Raw genomic sequence first — 23,944 nt, forward strand, 5'->3', positions numbered from 1 at the left:
AGGTATAGTGTGGTTATATATATATTATTATAATGTACCGAAGTACATATGATATTTCCATGCAAATATTCTGCGTCATCATACGATGAAAGAGTAATGGAACGGAGAAAAATTCTCTCCGGCGCCGGGATTTGAACCCGGGTTTTCAGCTCTACGTGCTGACGCTTTATCCACTAAGCCACACCGGATTCCACCCCGGCGTCGGAAGAATCGTCTCAGTTTTAAGTTCCAACTCTTGGGTTCCCTCTAGTGGCCGCCCTCTGCACTACGTCATAGATAACTATGAACCTAGGACCGAAGTCCACACATGTGCTGAGGTGCACTCGTAATGAGTGACTAGTTGGCCGGGATCCGACGGAATAAGCGCCGTCTTAAATCACGAAATGATTTACGCATATCATACATATTATTATTCCGTCGGATCCCGGCCAATTAGTCACTCATTACGAGTGCACCTCAGCACATGTGTGGACTTCAGTCCTAGGTTCATAGTTATCTATGACGTAGTGCACAGGGCGGCCACTAGAGGGAACCCAAGAGTTGGAACTTAAAACTGAGACGATTCTTCCGACGCCGGGGTGGAATCCGGTGTGGCTTAGTGGATAAAGCGTCAGCACGTAGAGCTGAAAACCCGGGTTCAAATCCCGGCGCCGGAAAGAATTTTTCTCCGTTCCATTACTCTTTCATCGTATAGTGTGGTTAGCACGATGATCCCCCCAGCCGTTATAGCTGGCTTTCGCAACCGGATTTCGCTACCTATTGTAGCTCCCCAAGTGCATCACGATGCTGGGTAGACACCGGTCCCATACACTGGTCGAAATTTCATGAGAAAATTTCTTCCCCCAAATAATAATAATAATATAATAATAATAATAATAATAATAATAATAACAATAACAATAATAGAGCATGCAAAATCAATACAAGTAGGCCTATGTTAGTCTTTGACTCACCATTCTGGAACAGGCAATTTATTTGTAGTGAAATTTGATTCTACTCCCCTTTTTAGTTGTGAAGATGGCTCCTAAGCCATTGTACTGCCCGATATTTATCGATGCTCCGTTGTACGTTCGCGCAATTAATTTCTTGCTGAAGTTAAATTCTTCTAAATGATCAAATACAACTTCAGAGATTCTTTCGGCTGTCCTGTCATCTGAAAGTCCTCTTAATTCTTGTATTTATTATAGCTTATTTATTTATCTTTATGTGATTTTGTTTTTTATTCATTTTTTATAGTATAATTTTAAATTATTTATTATTCCGTTTATTCTATTCTTTTAAAATGACCAATGAACTGCATTTAAGAAGGCTACAAGGGTACTTGAAAATTCTTATTGTAGTCTCTGAGAGGGTCTCCATCACCCAGAAAGAAGGGTCGTAGTATTAGGATACGCGGTCATATCCTCAAACGCGGTTAAACTCAAGCCATACCCCTTCCTCCGCACTCTCTCCTGTCCAGTAACTTTACTGCAAGAAAAAACCGTTTGCTGTAAGATAATTTGGATGGTTTCTCGGAAATTATTTCTGAGCTGTGCAGTGGCGACAACTCACGACAAAAAGCGGAAGCTTAAAGGAAATTATTACGTCTGGACGCATTGAAAATCAAAATCTGTTATTAAAATGTTTTCTATTTTCAGAGGCACGAAATTAAACTGCAGGATCATCCTCATATCCTTCATGGAGGAATCGCCACTGCACATTACTAAAGTAAATTATTATATCTTCATATTCGGTAAAATAAGTATTATTATTGGGCTATTATTATTATTATTATTATCATTATCATTATCATTATTATTATTTAGCCTATGCGGATGACGTGAATATGTTAGGAGAAAATCCACAAACGATTAGGGAAAACATGAGAATTTTACTTGAAGCAAGTAAAGAGATAGGTTTGAAGGTAAATCCCCAAAAAAGACAAAGTATATGATTATGTCTCGTGACCAGAATATTGTACGAAATGGAAATATAAAAATTGGAAATTTATCTTTTGAAGAGGTGGAGAAGTTCAAATATCTTGGAGCAACAGTAACAAATATAAATGATACTCGCGAGGAAATTAAACACAGATTAAATATGGGAAATGCCTGTTATTATTCGGTTGAGAAGCTTTTATCATCCAGTCTGCTGTCAAAAAATCTGAAAGTTAGAATTTATAAAACAGTTATATTTACCGGTTGTACTTTATGGTTGTGAAACTTGGACCACAGTAGGCTATAGAGAACATACAGTAAAGACACCTAAGCCATTTCGTGGGAACAAATTCTGAATGCGCATGTCACGAAACCGGGTGTATTATCTGTAACCTCCACCAGATGGATCTCCATTTACGCAGGGCTGGCATAATTTAATATTAACTGAAAACATTCATTACTCATCTTTTAATAATTTTAAAGACATGAGGCAAAGGAATGGCAATATAACCATAATAATAATAATTACTTCCGTATGCAATCATCATGAAAATATTCACTAATTGACGCTAACGTTCAAGTCCTGTTTGAGGCTTATGTTGGTAAAATTGATCCAAGTAAAACATAATACATCATGGCGTCCGTTGCGGTGAAGTGCGAACATAAACGTCAACAATGGATATAAGTACTTTGGCTTCCTAGCGACATAATATTAATGATAGATAATATACATACAAGATTATTCGTATTACTGACCAATAAAATAAATAAATAAATAAATAAATAAATAAATAAATAAATATTTTACTAATATTTTGATAGTGATCTGATACTAGCGACATAGTTGGATTCATTCAGAACTAGATCTTACTGAGCTTGAATTTAGTACCTACAACATCAAAGGTGCCGGCAAGAGTTAGAGTAAAGTCGGGTGATTCCGATCGTTCACTAACGGCGGGTGATTCTGATCGCTCTGATTTCTTGCGATAGATGACACATGAGTGAAGTTTGCAAGATGCACTGCGTATGGCTTCTAGCGTAAGTGTAGTATAGAGAAGAACAGTGTAAACGTGATTGTTGTTGGGCTTTAAAGAGAGATCAAAGGTAAGACTGCAATACGATTTGTTGTTATTCATATTTCACTTCTTAAGATTAAAAGGTTTATATATTGAAATTTGCTTGTAAACCTTCAAATGCGTTATTACCACAACAAAATGAGTTGTTATCTACCATAACCTTCAATAACTTCTAATGAAATCATTCGACCAGTGCTGCCAACGTGTGAGTGAAAATGTTCCTACGATTGCGGGTGATTCCGATCGGGTTTAGGCGGGTGATTTCGATCGTACTGTACACCAAATATCTCTCGTTTGACAATAAATTATTTTCGTTTGTTATTACAGATGGGCAAATATAAAGCGAAGAAGGTGGGACGATGGACAGAAATAAATATGGATGAGGCTGTCGCAGCAGTTAGGGGTTGTATGTATGGATCCAGCAAAAGCTAGGAAACAGAAAAGGGCAGGAGGTCATACCGTTTTTAATGATGAACAAGAGATTGAGTTGAAAAACCGAATCATTAAACTTGCTCAGTTTGGTCACGGTTTAACTAAAAAGGACATTAGGAAGGCAGCTTACACATTTGCATAAAGTAACGATATTCCTAATAAATTTTCAACAAAGGAAAAAATGTCAGGCAAAGATTGGCTAACAGGGTTCCTGGAACGACATCCTGATCTTGCTAAACGGAAGCCCCAAGGATTGTCACAAGCTAGATGCGATGGGTTGAATAAAATAGATGTACAAAATTACTTTTCCCTTCTTGGACAGCTGTTAAAAGATTTGAACTTGTTTAATTGTCCTGAAAGGATTTACAATTGTGACGAAACGGGCTTTCCGTTAAACAACACGGCTCAAAACCACATAATTGCTAAGAAGGGATCCAAACAAGTAATTTCAAAAACATGTGTCTAACGAGGAGAAAATGTAACAGTCTTGGCATGCACCAATCCAGTAGGGAATTTCATACCCCCTTTTGTAATTTACAAGGGGAAGAGGAGTCCTTCAAAAGATGTCCAGATCGGATTTCCAAATGGCACCAAAGTCATCACCACTGAATCTGGGTGGATAACAGAAGACGCTTTTCTGCTTTGGCTGAAGAATTTTGAAAGGTTTCGAGCACCAGGGCCTTCTGTTCTTGTTCTGGATGGACACATCAGCCACAAATCTTTGAGAGCCTTGGAGTTTTGTGAGAAAAAGCAAATTAATGTAATTTGTCTACCTGGCCATACAACACACAGGCTTCAACCGCTCGATAGATTATTTTTCAAGCCTCTGAAAACCTATTTCTGTGAAGCAAGTAATAACTTTGTCCATTGCTTTTTGGAGGATGAGGGTCCAAGGAAGATTTCGAAAGTGACATTTGGTGGGATTCTCAAAACATCTTGGTGTAAAGCTGCAATCCCAGGAATTGCGGAGAGTGGTTTCCGAACAACAGGAATCTACCCTTTCAATCCCGATGTTATGCAAGATCATGAATATCTCCCAACATTGAGTTCCTCTGCAGCACCATCAACAGTGACATACAACGAAGACCTCAGTCTGCCATCTCTGAGTCCGCAGAAATTTCAAGTATGACCCCCACAGCTGGTGCATCTATATGGTCAGATTGTAATACCAGAAATGTGGAAACACCTAGACATACTACCCACAAAAGCTTCAAATCCATGACGTCAGAAAGTGAAGCTTCTCCTACGCAATCCGTGGTTTCATTTAGAGATGTTTTACCCTCACCAGCTAAGGGTAAAAAAACAGAAAAGCGCAAAAGACCTAAACAAGCAGCATGTATACTAACATCTCCAGAATTCCTAGGAAATTTGAAAAGCAAAAGGATGTGTCTGGATACAGAGAAGGAAGCTTTCTCAACGAAACTCAAAGAAGAACCAAAGAATCTTATTGGAAAAAAAGAAGAACAACCGGAGCGTAATCATAAGTAAAAGAGCTTGATTTGCAGAAAACTAGTTGTTTCCAGCGATGACGAAGATGATAGTATTGAAATGAAGACTACAAGCCATGTAAGAGATGAGAATGTATGTCAGTTTTGTTTTCTGGCTTATGATGATCCAAGATCTGTGAAGAAAGGGGACTGGATTCGATGCCAAGGAGCACAGAAAGAATGGTACCATGAAATTTGCGTCGGGGCCCAGGGAAGAAAGCAGTCTGTGTGTGGAAAATGCATGTAGAGAGTGAAGAGTATGTTGTGTATGTTCTATAAAACTATTATAAAACTCATATTTTCAGATTAATGCAGTATATTAACTTTCTCACTTCCCCATTCCTGTGCTTCTCTAAACGATCGAAATCACCCGAAGATAGATCAGAATCACCCGCCAATGTCGGGTGAATCCGATCGGTTACAGAGTTTAACAATATTACGAAAATCTTTCACATCGATTTTCAAAGGAACAAATATAATTAATGCAAATTGTAGGGAAAGGAGGTGCCTTTCAATGTATACCATTGTTTTTTCATAATACAATGTAATTTACTCTCTAGAGACAATTTACATAAATTCGATCGGAATCACCCGACTTTACTCTATCCCTACTGATTCTTCTTATACTGTGCTTGGACTCTCACTTTGAGAGAGGAACATAGGTTAAGGGCGTTTGAGAATAAGGTGCTTAGGAAAATATTTGGGGCTAAGAGGGATGAAGTTACAGGAGAATGGAGGAAGTTACACAACGCAGAACTGCACGCATTGTTTTCTTCACCTGACATAATTAGGAACATTAAATCCAGACGTTTGAGATGGGCAGGGCATGTAGCACGTATGGGCGAATCCAGAAATGCATATAGAGTGTTAGTTGGGAGGCCGGAGGGGAAAAGACCTTTGCGGAGGCCGAGACGTAGATGGGAAGATAATATTAAAATGGATTTGAGGGAGGTGGGATATGATGATAGAGAATGGATTAGTCTTGCTCAGGATAGGGACCAATGGCGGGCTTATGTGAGGGCGGCAATGAACCTCCGGGTTCCTTAAAAGCCAGTAAGCAGAGTATGTATGAAGTAATAAATTACTCTCTGGCGGAATGATTAACTATGTAATTCAAATCAAAAGTGATGTGTGGACAAAGTGCATTATGTTATAATACAATAATGTATATTCTAATTTTTCCTTTGTCAATCTCCGCCAAAAATCCCTTATACTGTGACCATTTACTTCTCCTCGTGTTGCTGCCATAACTTGATTTCTCATTGGTCACCGACACCGGACCACTTGCAGAAGCTTACAAGACAGTACATGCCCACATAGCACCACTTGAGCAAATCATGCCTTCTTAGGTGTTTCATGACATCTTGTCTCCACCCACTCGGATTGCCGAAAAGTGGGGAGAGTTTATATTATGATTGGACAAGGAAGTGGTGAAGGAAGGCTACGTAAAAACAAACATAGTTGTGGTTGGGTGATTCTTAATTCAATCGCGACAAAAATCCCTTATACTGCGAGCATTTGCTCTTACTTGAATTCTCATTCGTCGCCCACAGCGAACAAGGCATTGTCCTCTGCAGTAGGTCTAAACGCAGACAAAGCACCACCTTAACAAATGACGTCTTGAAAGGTGTTTCAAGGCCACTTCTCCACAACCATGCGGGTATGGGAAAAGTGGGGGGAGTTTATTGGACATGGGATTGGTAAATGAAGGTGATGTAAAAACAAACATAGTTGTGATGGGGTGGTTCTTCATTCAATCACCGACAAAAATTCCTTATACTGCGACCATTTACTTCTCATGTTGTTGCCATAACTTGATTTCTCATTGGTCAGTCACAACGGTTCGTTTACAAAAAATTCCACCGGAGGCAGTGCTATCAGCATTGAAGTACACGCCAACATTGTATCACGTGAACAAATCACGCCTTTTAAGGTGTTTCCTTGTCTACAGCCATACAGATAGCCAAAAAGTGGAGAGAATTTATGTGATTGGACGCAGGACCGGTAAAAGAAGACGAAGTAAAAACGAACTTGACCCCAGTGATTACTCTAAATTCATTTACATCTATGCCCTCTCGCCTATCTCATCCTAATTGAGTCACCATAGAGCCAATTGGCTGGTCTCTATTTTGAGTCGATTCAACAACACTCAAGTCATAATTCAATCGACCCCCTACCTAAGAGTCAATTGGCTAGTCTCTTATATTGAGACAACTCATCCTGCCTAAGGTATTTCCGTGGTTTTCCTAAGGCCTTATGACAAATGTCGGGATGAGCCCTAAGAGAAATGTGCCACGAACCTATATGCCCTTCCACATAAGTCTCCCATTTTTCTAACAAAATGACGTAAATGCCCTAGTTCAGAATCTACAGGATGTTTCCGAGATGGTGTTACAAACTTTCAGGGATGATGGCGATGGGCACATGTATCAATTTGAGATAAGAAACCATGGTCCGGAAATGACTGAGTCGAAAGTTATAAGCAAAAATAGTTGTGTGGAAATGGAATTGTAATTTCGTGGAAAGATGGTATGGGCCGGATGTCTCCTACGTGGGTACTGGTCCCGATACAATCTGTGAGCTTGTCTACTGTTCCCATTGGCTCATCCGTATTCGAAAATCAGGTCTGCTTATTCCTCTCTCGTGTACTCCTCCATTCCACTAGGACTGATCGACTGGACACTGCAACTTTTACACATACACTGCTGTCTACAGACGTGCATATGAGGACCGACCATGTACATATTACGCTATCTGCATTGCTTTAGTGTAGTTTCCTGTGCCCATTCATCAGAGAGCGTACTGAATGGAATAGTGTAAGTAGACAACGTAAACGTCAGATGAATATAGTATGTGTAAAATGTACAGATAAATACACATAAATAAGATGTACAGAGGAATAAAATTATTTCATTTCCACAGAACTATTTTTGCTTGTAACTTTCGACTCTGTAATTTCCGGACCAGGGTTCCTTATCTCAAATTGATAATGTACCCTTCACCATCACGTCTGAAAGTTTGTAACACTACCTCGGAGACACCCTGTATAAAATACCTGTTATATGGGCGAGGTCACTCGTCTAGCGAAAAGACAGAGAACCTTTCAATTTGCAGATTTAAAATTCGCGGCGTCTCTTCTGACGGCCTTCACCTGCCTTGTCATCGAACAACAGACGACTGAGTCTTCTCGACTACACTTGCACTGCGAAATGGCAAAGCTCCTTTCAATGTTCAGACTTACACCAGCCATTTCTTCCTCGTCCTGTCCCATGATCACTTTGATCACATTTCCGTCCCCCTAGCGTATGTGGTACCTAAGAGGTTACGTTCATTTTCGGCTTTCCCCTTCAAAATTTTCTAGAGCTCCTTCAGCGGAGTGAGAAAAGTGGCCAACAGGCTTGGAGCTCACATATTCAGTTTCTTTCAGCCCCAAACTTCTTTGCAAGGACACGTTTTGCGTAACTTTTAATTTTCTCTGACAAATATGAAAGGGTCTCAATTGCCACAAGATATCGTATACCTACATTATTGTGTAGTGCTGTAATTGAATCGGTTATTTGAGAAACCACACAGGTCCATTTTAGCCAAAATGAGTTAATAGTGTTCCTGACACCAATACATGTAGGTCCATTCCCACGCCTGTAATTGAAAAGATATATGTTCGCCTTAGGCCTATTTTAAGTTGATTCATGACAGTATTTCCTAGAAGAGGATGAAATAAAAAGATTTTATGAAGAGAAACCTATTTTCTTGGCCTAGTCGTTAACAGAGATGACGCACCTGGGAAGCTGTTATGTTGAGGCTTCAATGAGAAATCAGTGTTTTCACTTCAAAATTTTCTATAATCTTACTTCTTACTTTTAATATAAGGAACAATATCACACTGTGTATTAAATTTGTACTTAAATAACTTTTGTTTCTCATTAACTTACAAAATAAATGCAATCTATTGTAATTTTTTACGGAAAACGCTTCCGGTATTTGAGAAATAACAAATAGGTCCTATCTGCGAACTTTATTTTTTTTAGTTGGGTATTTAACGACGTTGCATCATCTACTCGGTTATTCAGCATCGATGGGATGGGTGGTAGCGAGATGGCATTTGGGAAGATAAGGCCGAGGATTCGCCATAGATTACCTGACATTCGTCTTACGATTGGGGAAAACCTCAGATTCCAAGCGGGAATCGAACCGACAACCGAGCAAAACACGGCTCGGCAGGCAAGCGCCTCAGCCGACTGACCTACGAAGGTGGCTCTCTGGTGCTCTTAAATATACTAACTTACTGGCTTTTAAGGAACCCGGAGGTTCATTACTGCCCTCACATAAGCCCGCCATAGGTCCCTATCCTGAGCAAGATTAATCCAGTCTCTATCATCATATCCCACCTCTCTCAAATCCATTTTAATATTATCTTCCCATCTACGTCTCGATCTCCCCAAAGGCCTTTTTCCCTCCGGCCTCCCAACTAACACTATATGCATTTCTGGATTCGCCCATACGTGCTACATGCCCTGCCCATCTCAAACGTCTGGATTTAATGTTCCTAATTATGTCAGGTGAAGAATACAATGCGTGCAGTTCTGCGTTGTGTAACATTCTCCATTCTCCTGTAACCCCATTCCTCTTAGCCCCAAATATTTTCCTAAGCACCTTATTCTCAAACATCCTTAACCTATGTTCCTCTCTCAAAGTGAGAGTCCAAGTTTTACAACCATAAAGAACAACCAGTAACATAACTGTTTTATAAATTCTAACTTTCAGATTTTTTGACAGCAGACTGGATGCTCTTAAATATAAGGCCTAATTAAACGTTCCTTTGTAATATGCAGAAATATTACAGGTGATATGAAAAATTCACCCTAGAAGATAAAACCGTAGGCCTATATCTAATATTTTATAAGCTGCAGACAGATTTTTTTTTTTTTTTTTTTTTTTTTTTCAGTTTTCTCAAAACATATAATTCTTAGCTAAGGACATTCTATATTTCTGAAATAACCGATTCAGTTGTATTATACAATTTATGTATTAGGCCTATGGGCCTGTAGGGGCCGTATTCATAGACATTGTAAGCGCGGGCTTCCGGTGGATGATCAGCGAACTAACGTTTTTCGTATTCATAAACCAGTGTTAGCGATATGATATGATATGAATCCCGTACAAGTAACCAATCAATAGCCGGGGCTAGTTTAGCACGCTCGTAACGCGAGCTAGCGATATGTCTATGAATAGCACCCTAGGATTCGAAGTGATAGGCCTATAACACATCAGTAATAATTCTATATTACATTACAAAATTTATTTCCAACTTTTGATTGTTATGCGGCGGATATTTCCTCTAAATGTTTTACATAACTTATCCTGGTAATCATGTTCTGTTCTTGGAGTATTAATTAACTAATTCATTCATTCATTCACAATTTTTTGCCCAAGCGCAGGTCCTTCACTACAAACCCAGCATTCTTCAGTCTTTCCTCTTTTCCTCCTTCCTCTTAGTCTCCGCATACGATCCATATTACTACTGTCTGTCATCGATATCTTATTATGCTCCTAATTTTTCTTTTCCGTTTAGGCCTACCATTCCTTCCACTGCATCCTCTTTTTTATTTCGCTAATCCTTTTTATAGTATCTGTTTGTAAAAATTTTCAGTGAGCCGAAATGCTGTCTCCATTTTTTTGGCATCTAGTTTTATTTGCTTTTGTTTGAACTCCATTTTCCTAATCATTTCGCCGAGGTACAGTCCGCATTTCACGAGAAGATACGAGCAAGGAATGCCAGTTTTCCCCCCATTCTTATCACCTATCCTCGACACGGAACCGGCCGGCCATTGACTGAATCATGTTTGTCCCAGCCGACCAATGACACCACTCCCATCCACCTGCTCCTTCAAGAACGCTGAATTATTGGCTTACTCTCTCCTCTTACCCCGCAAGGATCATGCTCCCCTCGAAGGGATCCTCTCGTGAAATTTGGACAGTATTTACATTGTGGGGTTCGTTTAATTTTACCTTATTTGGTTTCCATAGCCTATACTTTGGTGCATCCAGGTAACGTATTCTGTTTTTCCAAAGAATATCTGGAGACCGATTTCCTCCGCGATTTCTTTTTGGCATTTTCTTTTTTTTTTCTTTTAACAGTCCAATCTTTTTCTGATGTTATGACGTCATGAGATAAAATTCCTAAGTCGTCTGCAAATGCTAGGGAATCTATCTTTAATTTTCCTCTGCGTAATGTGATTGGTTGATTAATTTTGAGGACAGTTTTTTGTTTACGTTACTCTTCTATTAATTTTTCAAGTACATTGTTGAAAAGTAATGGAGAGAGTCCATCTTCATGTCTTAATCCTGTTTTTATTTCGAAAGCTCCTGAAATTTCCCCCATAAACTTAACTTTAGACTTTGTATTTGTCAGTGTCTCTTTTATGATAGCAAAAGATTTGCGGTCTAATTAATCCATTATTATTATTATTATTATTATTATTATTATTATTATTATTATTATTATTATTATTATTATTATTTGGTGCTCATTGTGTCATACCGTTATGATACAGATACCTACTTGTACTGATTGATAGGTGGTAGAATTAGTGCCAAAAGGTTGATTTCTGGAGGACACTTTGAAAGGAAGGAAAATACAGTAGGACCTCTATTATCCGTGGTAATGAAGGGTGTGGAGTGAACGGTTAATCGAAAAATCGGATAATCCGTACCATAAAAGGTTTTCATAAATGAAGCGCATAATACAGTTGCGTAATTTCCTCCGGTGATCTTTTGTTTTAATACGCTAGATAGTGAATCAGAAGTTCACTAATTTAAGTCTGAGTTTCAACGACCGGTTTTTAATGAAACTCCTTATGACGGCTGGCTGTGGAAAGATAGGAATAATACACGTCTCATGTTGTAGATTTATATATCAGTCCTGTAGACTACAAGTATACACTTTATATTTGGTTTTCATTAAATCGCGCACAATTGTAATTCTGTCTCATATTCTGATGCGAGATGAACCACAGTTTCTCTTTTCCCAAACTACTCAATTACTCGCACTTGTTTTTTGTAGAATAACACGTTTTTTGACATCTGTGGAAGACATTTTGCATAGAAGTTAGACAGTATGGCCACTCGAAGAGTAGATCATACTGCGTAAGGGTAAAGGTTTGTAAAAAACTCTCTATAGAAAAAATGTATACTAATATAATGCACATACTTCATATTTTTTCTGCATAAAAAGAAAGAGCGAGAGAGAAAGCCAGTCGGATAATCCACCAATCGGTTAATAAGGTGACAGAAAATCGAGGTTCTACTATACTAACGTACTATACTTGTTAAAGTAATGGTAATTAGTCACATTCATTTAATTTTACTTACACATGTCTACTCAAGTTTCTTTTTCGTCTTAAAATAGAGTTAGAGAATATGTATTTCCTACTGGGAAGAGAAATAGTCGAGATATCGGAAAAAGTCGAGTAATGGAACTTCGAGATATATAAAAAAATATTACGAGTAAATTATATATAATTCCGCCGGCAAATTAAAATTACTTCGAGGTATCGAAAATCGAGTTACAGAAGTTGGACTAACTCAATCATCTCGTTTGACGAGCTGTGGTCGCGTGAGATTTATTACATCAAAACATTTTACTAAGACATCTTAATCAGGAAATACATAGGTCTACTTTCGGCGTAGCCTCTTATAAATTCTATATTAAAATCTTGCGTAGTTTTTTCATCACTTTTTTTTACAGCACACTGCACATACATCCCCAATCTGGGCATTAAAAGAAGAGTGCAGAAAAAATTAAACTCGAGTTCATTAGATTAAGTAAGTTAGACTGTATATGGAAAATAAGTTCCAGAAATAGGAATAACCGTTTACTGAGGTAACCCGCTAAGTATAGTCCGGATCACCTTACTTAATACCCTAAAGGTGAAACCTAACCATTCTTCCCCTATTACTACATATGCTAGTGGATTATAGTGATTTTCTAGTTCTTAGGTTGAATTTTCTTTTACCAACTTCGTTTCGAATTTCGGGTACTGACAAATACTACAACTGACAGTTATTTTCTAACTGTTATATTGGTAGCAACAATTTCGGTTTGCAGTAAAGGAAACTGATGAAAATGCAAGCAAGTAAATATATTTTCAGGTTAGGTCTCATGAATCGTAAACTGTTTAGTCAAAGCAATGAATTTAATGTTACCAGAGAAAATGGATTTAAATATTAGATCATACTAATCCTAATTACCAACATATTATGCAAGAAGTCCAGGAGGAAAATATTGTGACAGCTGCGTCGGGATTCGAACGCGTGTCCGACAGGGCGCTGCAGTGTGGCGGACGTAAGGGGAACGTTTGCATGCCGAGAGGGCAAGGGGAGGTGCATTGCGGCGCGAGGCAAAGGGGGACAAAAAAGCTGGTGGTTCTTCGCTGTGCGAGGTGAAGGGGGAGACGAAACCTCCCGAACAGAATCGTCCAGGAAGAAGCAGTGAGAACAGAAGTCTGTAGAAGTAGAAATTTCGAGCATCGTACTTTCTCGAAACTGTGGTTTAACTAATAAATAAGAGACGCAAGTTGAAGTAGCAGTTGTTGTAGTCGTTGGACAGCAAGCCAGCCAGTCTTGTGTAGCAGTGAAGCTAGCTTCTAGACCGGAGTTCGACTTGAATGTGTCCGCAACTGTGTGAGCGTCCAGTGGACTGTCGCCGAAGTCCTGAGTTCGAGTGCAGTGGACCGCAGTTGGGGGACCTGAGTTCGAAGTTCATTGGACTGTCTCTGAAGGTCTAGGGTTCGAGATACTGTGAACTCGAGTGACTGAGCTAGAAAAACTAGCCAAGGCAAACGAACTGTGAACTGAGAACTGACAGTTCTGATTTGTAAATAGTGCTTTGTGAGCATTAGTTAAGATTAGCAGTACATTGTTGTTTTCAATAATCCAAGTAAATTGTCATTGTCGTCTGTGGAGTGCAATAACGAATACTGTGTTACTGTGTGGAGGGAAATCCCATTGTTGACGGGAATGTTTACATTCAATTATAGAAAGTGACTATTGTTGAAACAATAAAATTACATTATTGATTTGTAATAAAAGTTACAGTATACTATATCATAAATTATTGATCCATATAGGAAACACCTCGCATCATAAAGATTAGGTGTGGTAAATATACAAGACATTGTTATTGTTAATACTGTATTGTTGTTGTTGTTATTATTATTATTATTATTATTATTATTATTATTATTATTATTATTATTATTATTATTATTATTATTAGACTTCGTGGAATTGCCACGAGAATCGTAAGGTTTACTGCGCACGCGGTAAAGACTGTATGAGAAGGGGGCGTGCAAGGGATGGAGTATGCCTCTGATGTAAACACTGAGCAGTATACTGCGGTTACAATAAAACCTGAATCCTGAATTCAAGAAATATAATGAATGATCATTGAAGTAGGAAATGTCTAAACATGTAAATACACTATTATTTTATAGTGAGATATATTTACTCTTAAAATTTAATGTAAGATACTCCCGTCATCCTTGAATATGTGTATTACAGTGAAGAGTTACGTACATTTTGAGCGACTACTGCAAAGTAACCTCCTCCGATGGCCACTTAAACAGTTTTTATTTTGGGAAAATGTACGTTCAACCTCACACGATGTAATACGTACATATTTGAAGAACGGAAAGTCACTACTTTTTAGTACACCAACTTCAGACGTCTTGTCGTGACCTGATAGTACATCATTTATAATACGAAGTTGTGAATGGGTAGAATTTTTAGCAATAATGTTTCTCAACCTACATTTTACTTTTCCTCAAATTAGTGAATTGTTATTTCAGATAACGATTTGTGATACTTTATCCACTATATTAAGAGCTTCTGAGAGTTGAAGTTTAGACGATTCTAACAGGATGATGCTTTTGGACACGATTTTAAAATTAGAATCAATGAACAGAATATCTTCCAATAACTGTTCAGAAGTCAATGATTTTACAGCTGCAAACCGGAACCGTCTGTGCTATCCAGTGCATCAATTACCTCCATTATTTTGCCGTAATGTTTTGCATAATAATTAACAGCGTCCAACCACGTTCCCCAACGGGTCAAGACTGGCTGCGGGGGTAAGGGTATTCCAGGGGCAATTGCTTGGAACAGCAACACTCTCATTGTAGTATGTTTGATGTAATTCTTTTCTGTTAAGCTTTGACTATTCCAACCACAATAATGCAAAAACAAGTGCTTACATAGGTATACATTAGCTGTAGCTGCTCTATCTATTTGGACCGGTCACAACTCTTAACATGAACTGCTTAATCTACGAGACCGGGCGGTCGCTCACCTCCTCTATACTACCGTACATCGGCAACCTGATTGCATGCTGCGTGTGGCAATTCAACGAAGTCTAATTATTATTATTATTATTATTATTATTATTATTATTATTATTATTATTTCAGTACGTGGCATTGTGATTTTACTCTCTTTGGTGATATCTCGTATTAGTTGGCAACACTGAAGAAACGGCCAAATTAGATTTTTAGGAACTACACTTACGTGACTCTCACTGTACAACTGTTCGTTTCGAAAGTAATTTGAGGTCGAATCGATCTTATGCATTTTCAGAGAGTTGTTTGGTCGCCCCTGAATAGGATAGCTGATTGACAGGAGCAAGTTTGGGAAACGGTAGAACATAGCAAACAAAAGTAGACAGAGCGATTGCGATAGGACTGGAAGACTGATGATAAAGAGGAAAAGAAACAACAAAGACTTCGTGTTTGCCGTTCGTATTGGGACACGGGGAAGGCAAGAAAGCTACCCTACTGAGAACTTTCACTAATACCTCGCACCAACTCGAGAACAACAGAACAGCGCTCGGCGTGCTAGAGTCTCTGTTTCGTTGAAAACTAAGCACAAAGGAGCGGGGAGGGGATAGAGATGTGGGGCAAGAAGCGTAAAGTGTTTACAGAGAATATTGGAAATAACTTACACATGTAGATGGAATGGAAATAAAAAAAAAATACGATTTTAAAGAAAACGTCGGTTTGAATATTTTGTTAACTGTAATTCTTTCCGTTCCTAGAAATATAAACCGAAATAGATTAGGAAGAGAGAGTGTAAACATTTAATGTGAATTACATTCGATTTGAGTTCATATATTAAATATTACTAGCCGTACCCGTGCGTTCCGCTGCACCTATTATAAATAAATATAAAGTAATTACATAATTAAAATAGGACGTTTGATCCAGGGAACATTCGTGTTTGATAGAAGGATAAATCGTTTAATATGTTTTAATATGTTACTTAATTTAAATTGTATTTAAATAATTAAAATGCGGTCATTTTAGTCCAGAGAGCAATCATTTGGTGCAATGACAATTCCTTTAACATGTTTCTTAATTGTTATTACATGCAACCATAGTTTAATGAAGATTGACATATCATTTAGTTTTAACGTGTATACTTTATATTACTTGCTATATGTTTCAGAAGTTACTGTAATAACATTGTAGAATTATGTCCATCTAGAGAAACTACACTTTCCAATGGTGAAATAATATTTAAACAATTAAGTAGCTTCCGATATTACTTCATACAAACACAGAAACATTCTCTTAGGCTATGTTTAATAGCTATCGATTGTTGTTGTCTAAGGTCCCTTATAGACGAAGTTATTTGTTTTTATTTCAGTACAGCGCCTTAGATGGCGTTGTTATTGTAATTTTAAAACTCATTTATCTCATTAAATATCAGTCCTATCAACATTTTATATAGAATAAAACTTATCGGAAATTATTTTTAAAGAAACTTTTGTTATGTAATATTTTTCATGAAAATCATTAATAAGCGAGATATTTCGATTTATTTAATTCAGGCATCCTTATAACCCCCCTTTTAAATAAAGTATTTTGAATGCCATATAGCCTAAAATCTAAGTTACAACGAACTTAATTTATATTCCAATTTTCATATATATCGGTTCAGCCATTATCGCGTGAAAAGGTAACAAACATACAGACAGACAGACATACAAACAAAAATTTCAAAAAAGCGATTTTCGGTTTCAGGATGGTTAATTATACATGTTAACACCAATTATTTTTGGAAAATCGAAAATTACCAGAAAAATTTCGGCTACAGATTTATTATTAGTATAGAAGATTACGATGTACCGAAGTACATATGATGTTTCAGTGAAGAAATTCTGCGTCATCATATGATGATGGATGAGTGGAACAGAGAAAAATTCTCTCCGGTACCGGGACTTGAACCCGGGTTTTGAGCTCTACGTGCTGACGCTCTATCCACTAAGCCACATGTTCTTCGGTACATAGTAATAATATATGATATGCGAAAAATAATCACTTCGTGATTTAAGACGGCGCTTATTCTGTTGGATCCCGGCCAGTTAGTCACTCATAACGAGTGAACCTCTGCACAAGTATGGACATTGTGCCACTGTCATACATCTATGACGCAGTGCATGAGGGTAGGCCACTAGAGGGAACCTAAGAGTTGGAACTTAAACTGAGAGGATTCAATCCGACATCGGGATGGGAATCCAGTGTGGCTTAGTGGATAGAGCGTCAGCACGTAGCGCTGAAAACCCGGGTTCAAGTCCTGGTGCCGGAGAGAATTTTTCTCTGTTCCACTCATTCAACTTCATATATTAACTCAAATTTTTTAAAACTTGAGCTTTTCGTGCGAATTGCTATATTTTTTAACAATAATTGCAAGACGTGGTTATTTATACAATTTTTACCTGTTAAGCTTCAATAAATATTGATTTCGAGATTGTAACGTACTGTAAATAACGTTTTCGGTATCTTCAATATCGAGAGAAAGTGATTTTGAGCATGAGATACATCTGTGTATTGTGATTTATCCTAAATTATTGGTCGAATTTTATTCATATTCATTACCTCTGAGTCAATTAATTCGGAAATATAAACATTTTTACAAACAACTGTTAAAAATGGCACTTTATATTGAGAATAGGGAAGTTTGCGAAATGAGGCCGCAGGTTGAGTAAAGCAGCCCTACGGGCAAAATAAAATATATTTGTTAATATGTGTGTGTTGTGTTCTACAATCCATTCCATTAATGCCGTCACGTTTTGAAGTTGTGTTTAACATTCAGTACTTCACCCCCCTCCCACTGTTACGCTTGGCTTAGTTTTACGTAGACTGGACCGGACGGGTCCATATACTTTGGCACAGTTTGGCCATTGTGCGCTCTGAGAGGCTCGACGCTGACAGGTGGGCCATACTGTCTCAGTCCCAAGACTTTACCCCAGTCTATAGTTTTGGTGGAATGATAGAAGGAAACGGGAGTACCCTCGATAAAATATCTTTTGCAACGTCTGATTTGTCCATCACAAATTCCATCACGACCTGTCAGAGGATCGAATCCGGACCGCCTAGATGAAAGCCTAGCGCACTAGCATTGTAGCCACAGACGCTGCTCACTGTTTTGTTAGTAAGTATGCATGTAAGACACACAGATACATCCGTTTCTGGAATCTGTGGAGTAAATCGACGCATTTGGGTGGAGCTGTGAGCTATGACAAGCGAATGGGCGGAGCCTATCAATGAGGGAGTGTATTGCGGGCTGCATCGGCTCACGGCCCTAAGGGGCAAGATGCGCGTGGCATGAGGTGATAGGTAGGGGTGGCATTTTAGACGCTCGTCTTCAATATTAATGTTTTCCCCCAGAGCTGTCATTGGACAGGCCCCATCCATTTACCACTTGCGCAAAGGACTTGTTTAGATTCCTACACTTCATTATAGTCATTCCTATGGGCAATGGCGTGCCTCTGCACCTCTGAAATGTTGGTATACATCGCAAGCAAGTTCTAATTTGTGATGACGACCCATCTGCTACTCTAGCATGAACACTACTGAAAATCAGAATAGGTTACACAATACAGGTGAGTCAAACCACACGTGAACGGTAGGGATCTTGGTTGTGAGTACGACTAAAGAACGAGACGGCATTAATGGAATCTAGTATGCAATGTTTTTAGACAGCCATTCATTCGTGCCGTTACAGAAATAACTTCCAGATAATTCTCTCGACTTTTCCAGTGTTGTATAACCGCTCTTTGTAATAGTGAAACTTTATCAAATTAAAACCAAACGGTGGTAGAGCTCAGCGGTTGAACATTTACTGCAGTTTGTGAGGTCCCCGGTTCAAGTCTGGGTGTCCCCTAATTTTTTTTTATAATTACTTGAAATTAAAGAAATATAAAAGCCATTCATTCCGATTTCTTTACTTAGAACCTGTAGGCTAATGAGACCATGTAGTTAGTATTACGAAATTACATTCTTTAAGAGAAATTAATTGAGACGCTGATATGGGAAAGATTGTAAGTCAAAAATTAAATATAAATGAATAAATCTTCCTCGACTTGGTGAGGTTGCCAAAGACAAAGAATGTTAAAGAGTAACATTTAAAATGACGTTAAAAATGTCTTACAAGAAATTTGTTTACAAGAAACTAAAATTTGCAGTAGATAATATTTCACATAATGAAAATTCATAAAAATAAGTACAGATAAAAAAAATGGACTGGGAAAGTTCAACTGTAATTTGAATTGAAATACAAATGTCGCCTTAAAATCAGTAGAGAACCCTTCAAAGCTATAATAGAAATTTCCTTAATTGTTGTTGTTGGGACTCAAACTTTATGACAGAATGACACAAATTGTTTTGTTATGGTCCCTCTAGCACCCACCATTAATCCGATGACTTCAATATCCCTGAGTTTATATGATGTTTTGTAATAAGGGATAGTGGGTTCATAAATTCTCCTTTTCTCTAGATTAACCTCCTCAGGTTGATTCTGATGTGTCTCTTGATTGTACAAAAGAGGCGAAATAGTAATATGCGTTACAAGAGCGGTATGTTGAAGTTTTCATGTTTGAGGAAAAGTTTGAAAGAGCGAAACGTAGTTGAGCTTTTTTAATTTCCGAGAATTGAAAGAAAACATACCGCTCGTGTATCGTACATTATTTTGTGCGAAGATCGTTTATTACATACCTGAAAGAGGAATTTCTAATTAGTTGCAATGAAATCTCCATCTTGGTTTCTGTTCAATGACGACAAATTTGCAAAACAAAAATATCTATCTTCAACATTGTAGCTTTAAAATGTTTTCTGTGTTTACTATACTCCAGCAGGCGTGATATACGTCTGTCTTTTTTTCCCCCAGTCCATAAATGCGAACTTAAAACAAACGGTAAGGTTATGTAATGATTAATTTTTATTTTAATATTTTAACAATACTGTATTATTTATATAACATATTGCAGTAATAACATCGGCATCTGGAATATTGTTGATTTTTTCACGGCTTCCTTAATGTTACTTGCATCACGAATGCAGTAACTTTAGTGGAGTTGTAGAGTTTACTTAATTTTTGCAAATATTTAAAAACAATAATTAACAGTGAAATTTAGGTGAAATTGCAGTGGTAAGTTTCCAATTTATAATTACTACTATATTGAACGTCTCTAAAAAGAATATGTTAAAAGTCTAAAGCAGTAAAATCAATATGTCACTTAAGCGGTCAGAAGAGGGAAATTGTTTTGTGTGTTAGGTTGGGAATACTGAATGTGGAATTTTAGACTTTCCGCGGATTGGTTTTGTGCGGAAACCAAGCAAATACGCACAATCTCGCACAAAATAGTTTTGAGAATAAGTTACCAGAAAGTATAGGCTATATTTTATTACAAAAAATACGTCGGCATTGGAACGAATCGAATAAGTACATCTGAATTGAATTGAATTTAAGAGGAGGAGGGCTTTAACAGCCCTAGCAGTGCGACCTAAAAGATCTATTGAGCATCCCCGTCATAATATCCCATCAGTCCAATAGTTTGATGTTCTTGATGAACTGAATCAAACCCTACGTCTTGGGACAGTTGATAGCTCATGAATAGGGCTAGGATTTTGATGACCTATAAATCATGATAAATGTCCTAAAAACAATGCATTTATGACCCAAAAATCTTTCAAAAATGCCCTTAAAATTGCCTAAAAATTGATCTTACATAATTTCCTTAGTAGGAAAAGAGGTTTTGTACTACTTAATATTTAGACTAGTAATTAAATTAAATTTTACATAATTTTTTCTAAGTAGTACACTTTAATTAATTATTTTATCTGATATAGTTTCCATGTATGTTCGTTCACTTCTGCGTCGGCATGTGGACGTGAGATCAGCAGTCGGCTGGTCGGTCTTGGCCCTTCATGGGCTGTAGCACCATGGATTTACTTTACTTTTAGTTTCCGTGTAGTATACCACAAGGCCACTCTTATCTGGAATTAGCAGGTATAGAGAAGTCTATATTGAAGGGGTGGTTGGACTGATCCATTACGTGGGGTGTACTACGTTAAAATGGTAATATTTGTGTAGAAAAACGATTCAAATATTATACAAAATAATAAGTATTAGTGGACAAAATATGTGAAGAAAATATCAAAGGAAATATACATTATTTTACATTAATGACGGGGATTTATGGCCAAAACTAAATGAAAATGCCTAAAAAAATAACGGAATAAAACAAAATATGCTCTTATGAGTTGAAACAGGCAAAAAATGCAAAACAATGCCTTAACAAATATGTCTTAAAACACTCAGTTTATCACATAACATATAAATACTACAGCAGCTATGTTTCTGGCTTACTAGAAAAAAGATGGAATTTCATCAAAATCCTAGCCCTACTCATCAAGCTTCGGAAAATGTTTTCCAAAAATGAGAGCTCTTTGATGAGCGAGTGCATTGGAATCATTTATTGTCGAGGCACTAGAGACATGTATAATCCCAGTTTTGCTATACGGCTGCCAAACTTGGACATTGTCCGAGAGACAACGCTCAAGTATACAAACATGCCAGAGGAAGATGCAAAGAAAAATACTGGGCATCACGCTACGAGACAGAATGACAAACGAAACACTACAAAGACTGACGAACACTACTGACTCAGCAGAACGAGCCACGGTAACGAAGTGGACCTGGGGGGGGGGGGGACATGTGGCGAGACTACATCAGACGAGATGGACCCATGCAGTCACGATGTGGGACCCCTACGTCGGAAAGAGAGGACAGAGAAGACCACGGCTCAGATGGTCTGACATGTTTACCAAATAGGCGGGGAAACAATGGTCGAGGAGAGCAAAGAACAGAGTTTTGTGGAAAAAACTAGGGAAGGTCATTGTAAATAGATAACGTAATCAGTGTTAAGATATTGTAAATAGTAAAGTCAGTATTAGTGGAAGTGTAAGATAAGTTTTGTAAATAGTAAAGTCAGTGTTGAGAAAGTGTCAGGTAAATAGTGTAAATAGCAATTAGTGTTTGTCAAAGTGCCGGTGTCAGTATAATGTGTGTAGTGCAAGAAAAAAAATGAACAAAGAACGGATTGCTGAGACTAGTTAAAGTTGAACAGGGTTATTAACCCTGTCACAAAAGTAGTATACACGACAAGCTCGCCTGGATTGACTCACCAAGCGAGTATACTTTATTTTCATGGAGTGCAGTTTCATAGAAAGGACTTTGCCGACAGACTTTCTACTGCCCCCTACTAATTGGTTGTCATAAATAAATGTCTTCCTTACTATGACGGAAATCTTGTCTTCTCTTGTTAGTAACCAATCACAACCCTCGTTCAGAAGAATTGACAGGTGCCCGTCAAATCCACGTGGAGGCAGAGTTGCCGCATCGTTTCCGAATTCCAAGAATCCCGTCAGTTTCACTGCATAATTTCGAAGGTCATCAGGATTGTGACAACTGTGCAATGTTGGGACTAGGGGACAGGATGGAATTGTCAGAGCTGTTGTGTAGAAAGTCATAAATCTGTAAGTGGGTGTTCAAAGGAGCCACCGAACTGCACTCCTTGAAATACACTTGAGCCATCCCTGTCGAGGGGGTTCTAACCTCAACGTAGGAGGTCTGTGCCCAACATGGGACATCATGGCTAACATTCATTCATTCATTCATTGTCATAATACACTGCTCTCTCAAGTTGACTGAGCATATTGGGAATAAAATCAATGGCTGTACCAAAACACGCTTTGAAATGTTTCATATAAAACAATTTTTATCTCGAAAATGAAACAAAAACAAGTAAATTTTTATATAACTTTTTTGTTTGAACTATCTCAAAGAATAACAATCTGAAATTAATGACATTACTTCCGGTTCACCCTATATATAATACTGACTGTACTATTATCCTAACTTTCTATATTTGATGTCAACCTCTCTGTTCTTGAGAGAAAAAGTCATGTCACAGAACAGAGTAAGCTATACAAACTAAAAATGTACGAAGAACAAAGGAAATTACTCGTTTTGAAAACTCGTGTGATTTACAGTGACCGTAACAAACGATCTCAAGTTAGGAGTGGGGGAACAAAACACGGCGTCGCAGCGCAATCCATCATGCTTTTTCGACACTGGCCGCCGCTACCCGTTGTCGTTCACTTTTTACTCCAGGTCTCATAAGTCAGGTGCAGGTGGTATCCAGGCAACGTCAATCTGCGGCCTCCTCAAACAAATGCGAATCGTGATTAAATATACTGAATGAACTAATTGGATCCGCTGCAAAGAACGTGGAAATCTGTCACAAATTTGAGTTCGTACCGTTCGTGCGTTTAGAAGCGTCTGCTGATTCGTAATTCAAGCTAACATTAACGTTTTTTCTTCATTGTCACCATCTCCAACATCATTATTTCCGCCATCACTATGACTGCCAATAACATCATCTACACAACGGAGACCACAACTGTCCACACCTGTGGACGCGAAACCAGGTGGCCCGGGTTCGAATCCCGGTCGGGGCAAGTTACATGGCTGAGGTTTTTTCCGGAGTTTTCCCTCATCCCAATACGAGCAAATGCTGGGTAACTTTCGGTGCTGGACCCCGGATTCATTTCACCAGCATTATCACCTTCATATCATTCAGACTCTAAATAACCTAGATGTTGATACAGCGTCGTAAAATAACTCAAGAGACCAC

This window comes from Periplaneta americana, chromosome 7, assembly GCF_040183065.1.
Source record: "Periplaneta americana isolate PAMFEO1 chromosome 7, P.americana_PAMFEO1_priV1, whole genome shotgun sequence".
Classification (NCBI taxonomy): Eukaryota; Metazoa; Arthropoda; class Insecta; order Blattodea; family Blattidae; genus Periplaneta; species Periplaneta americana.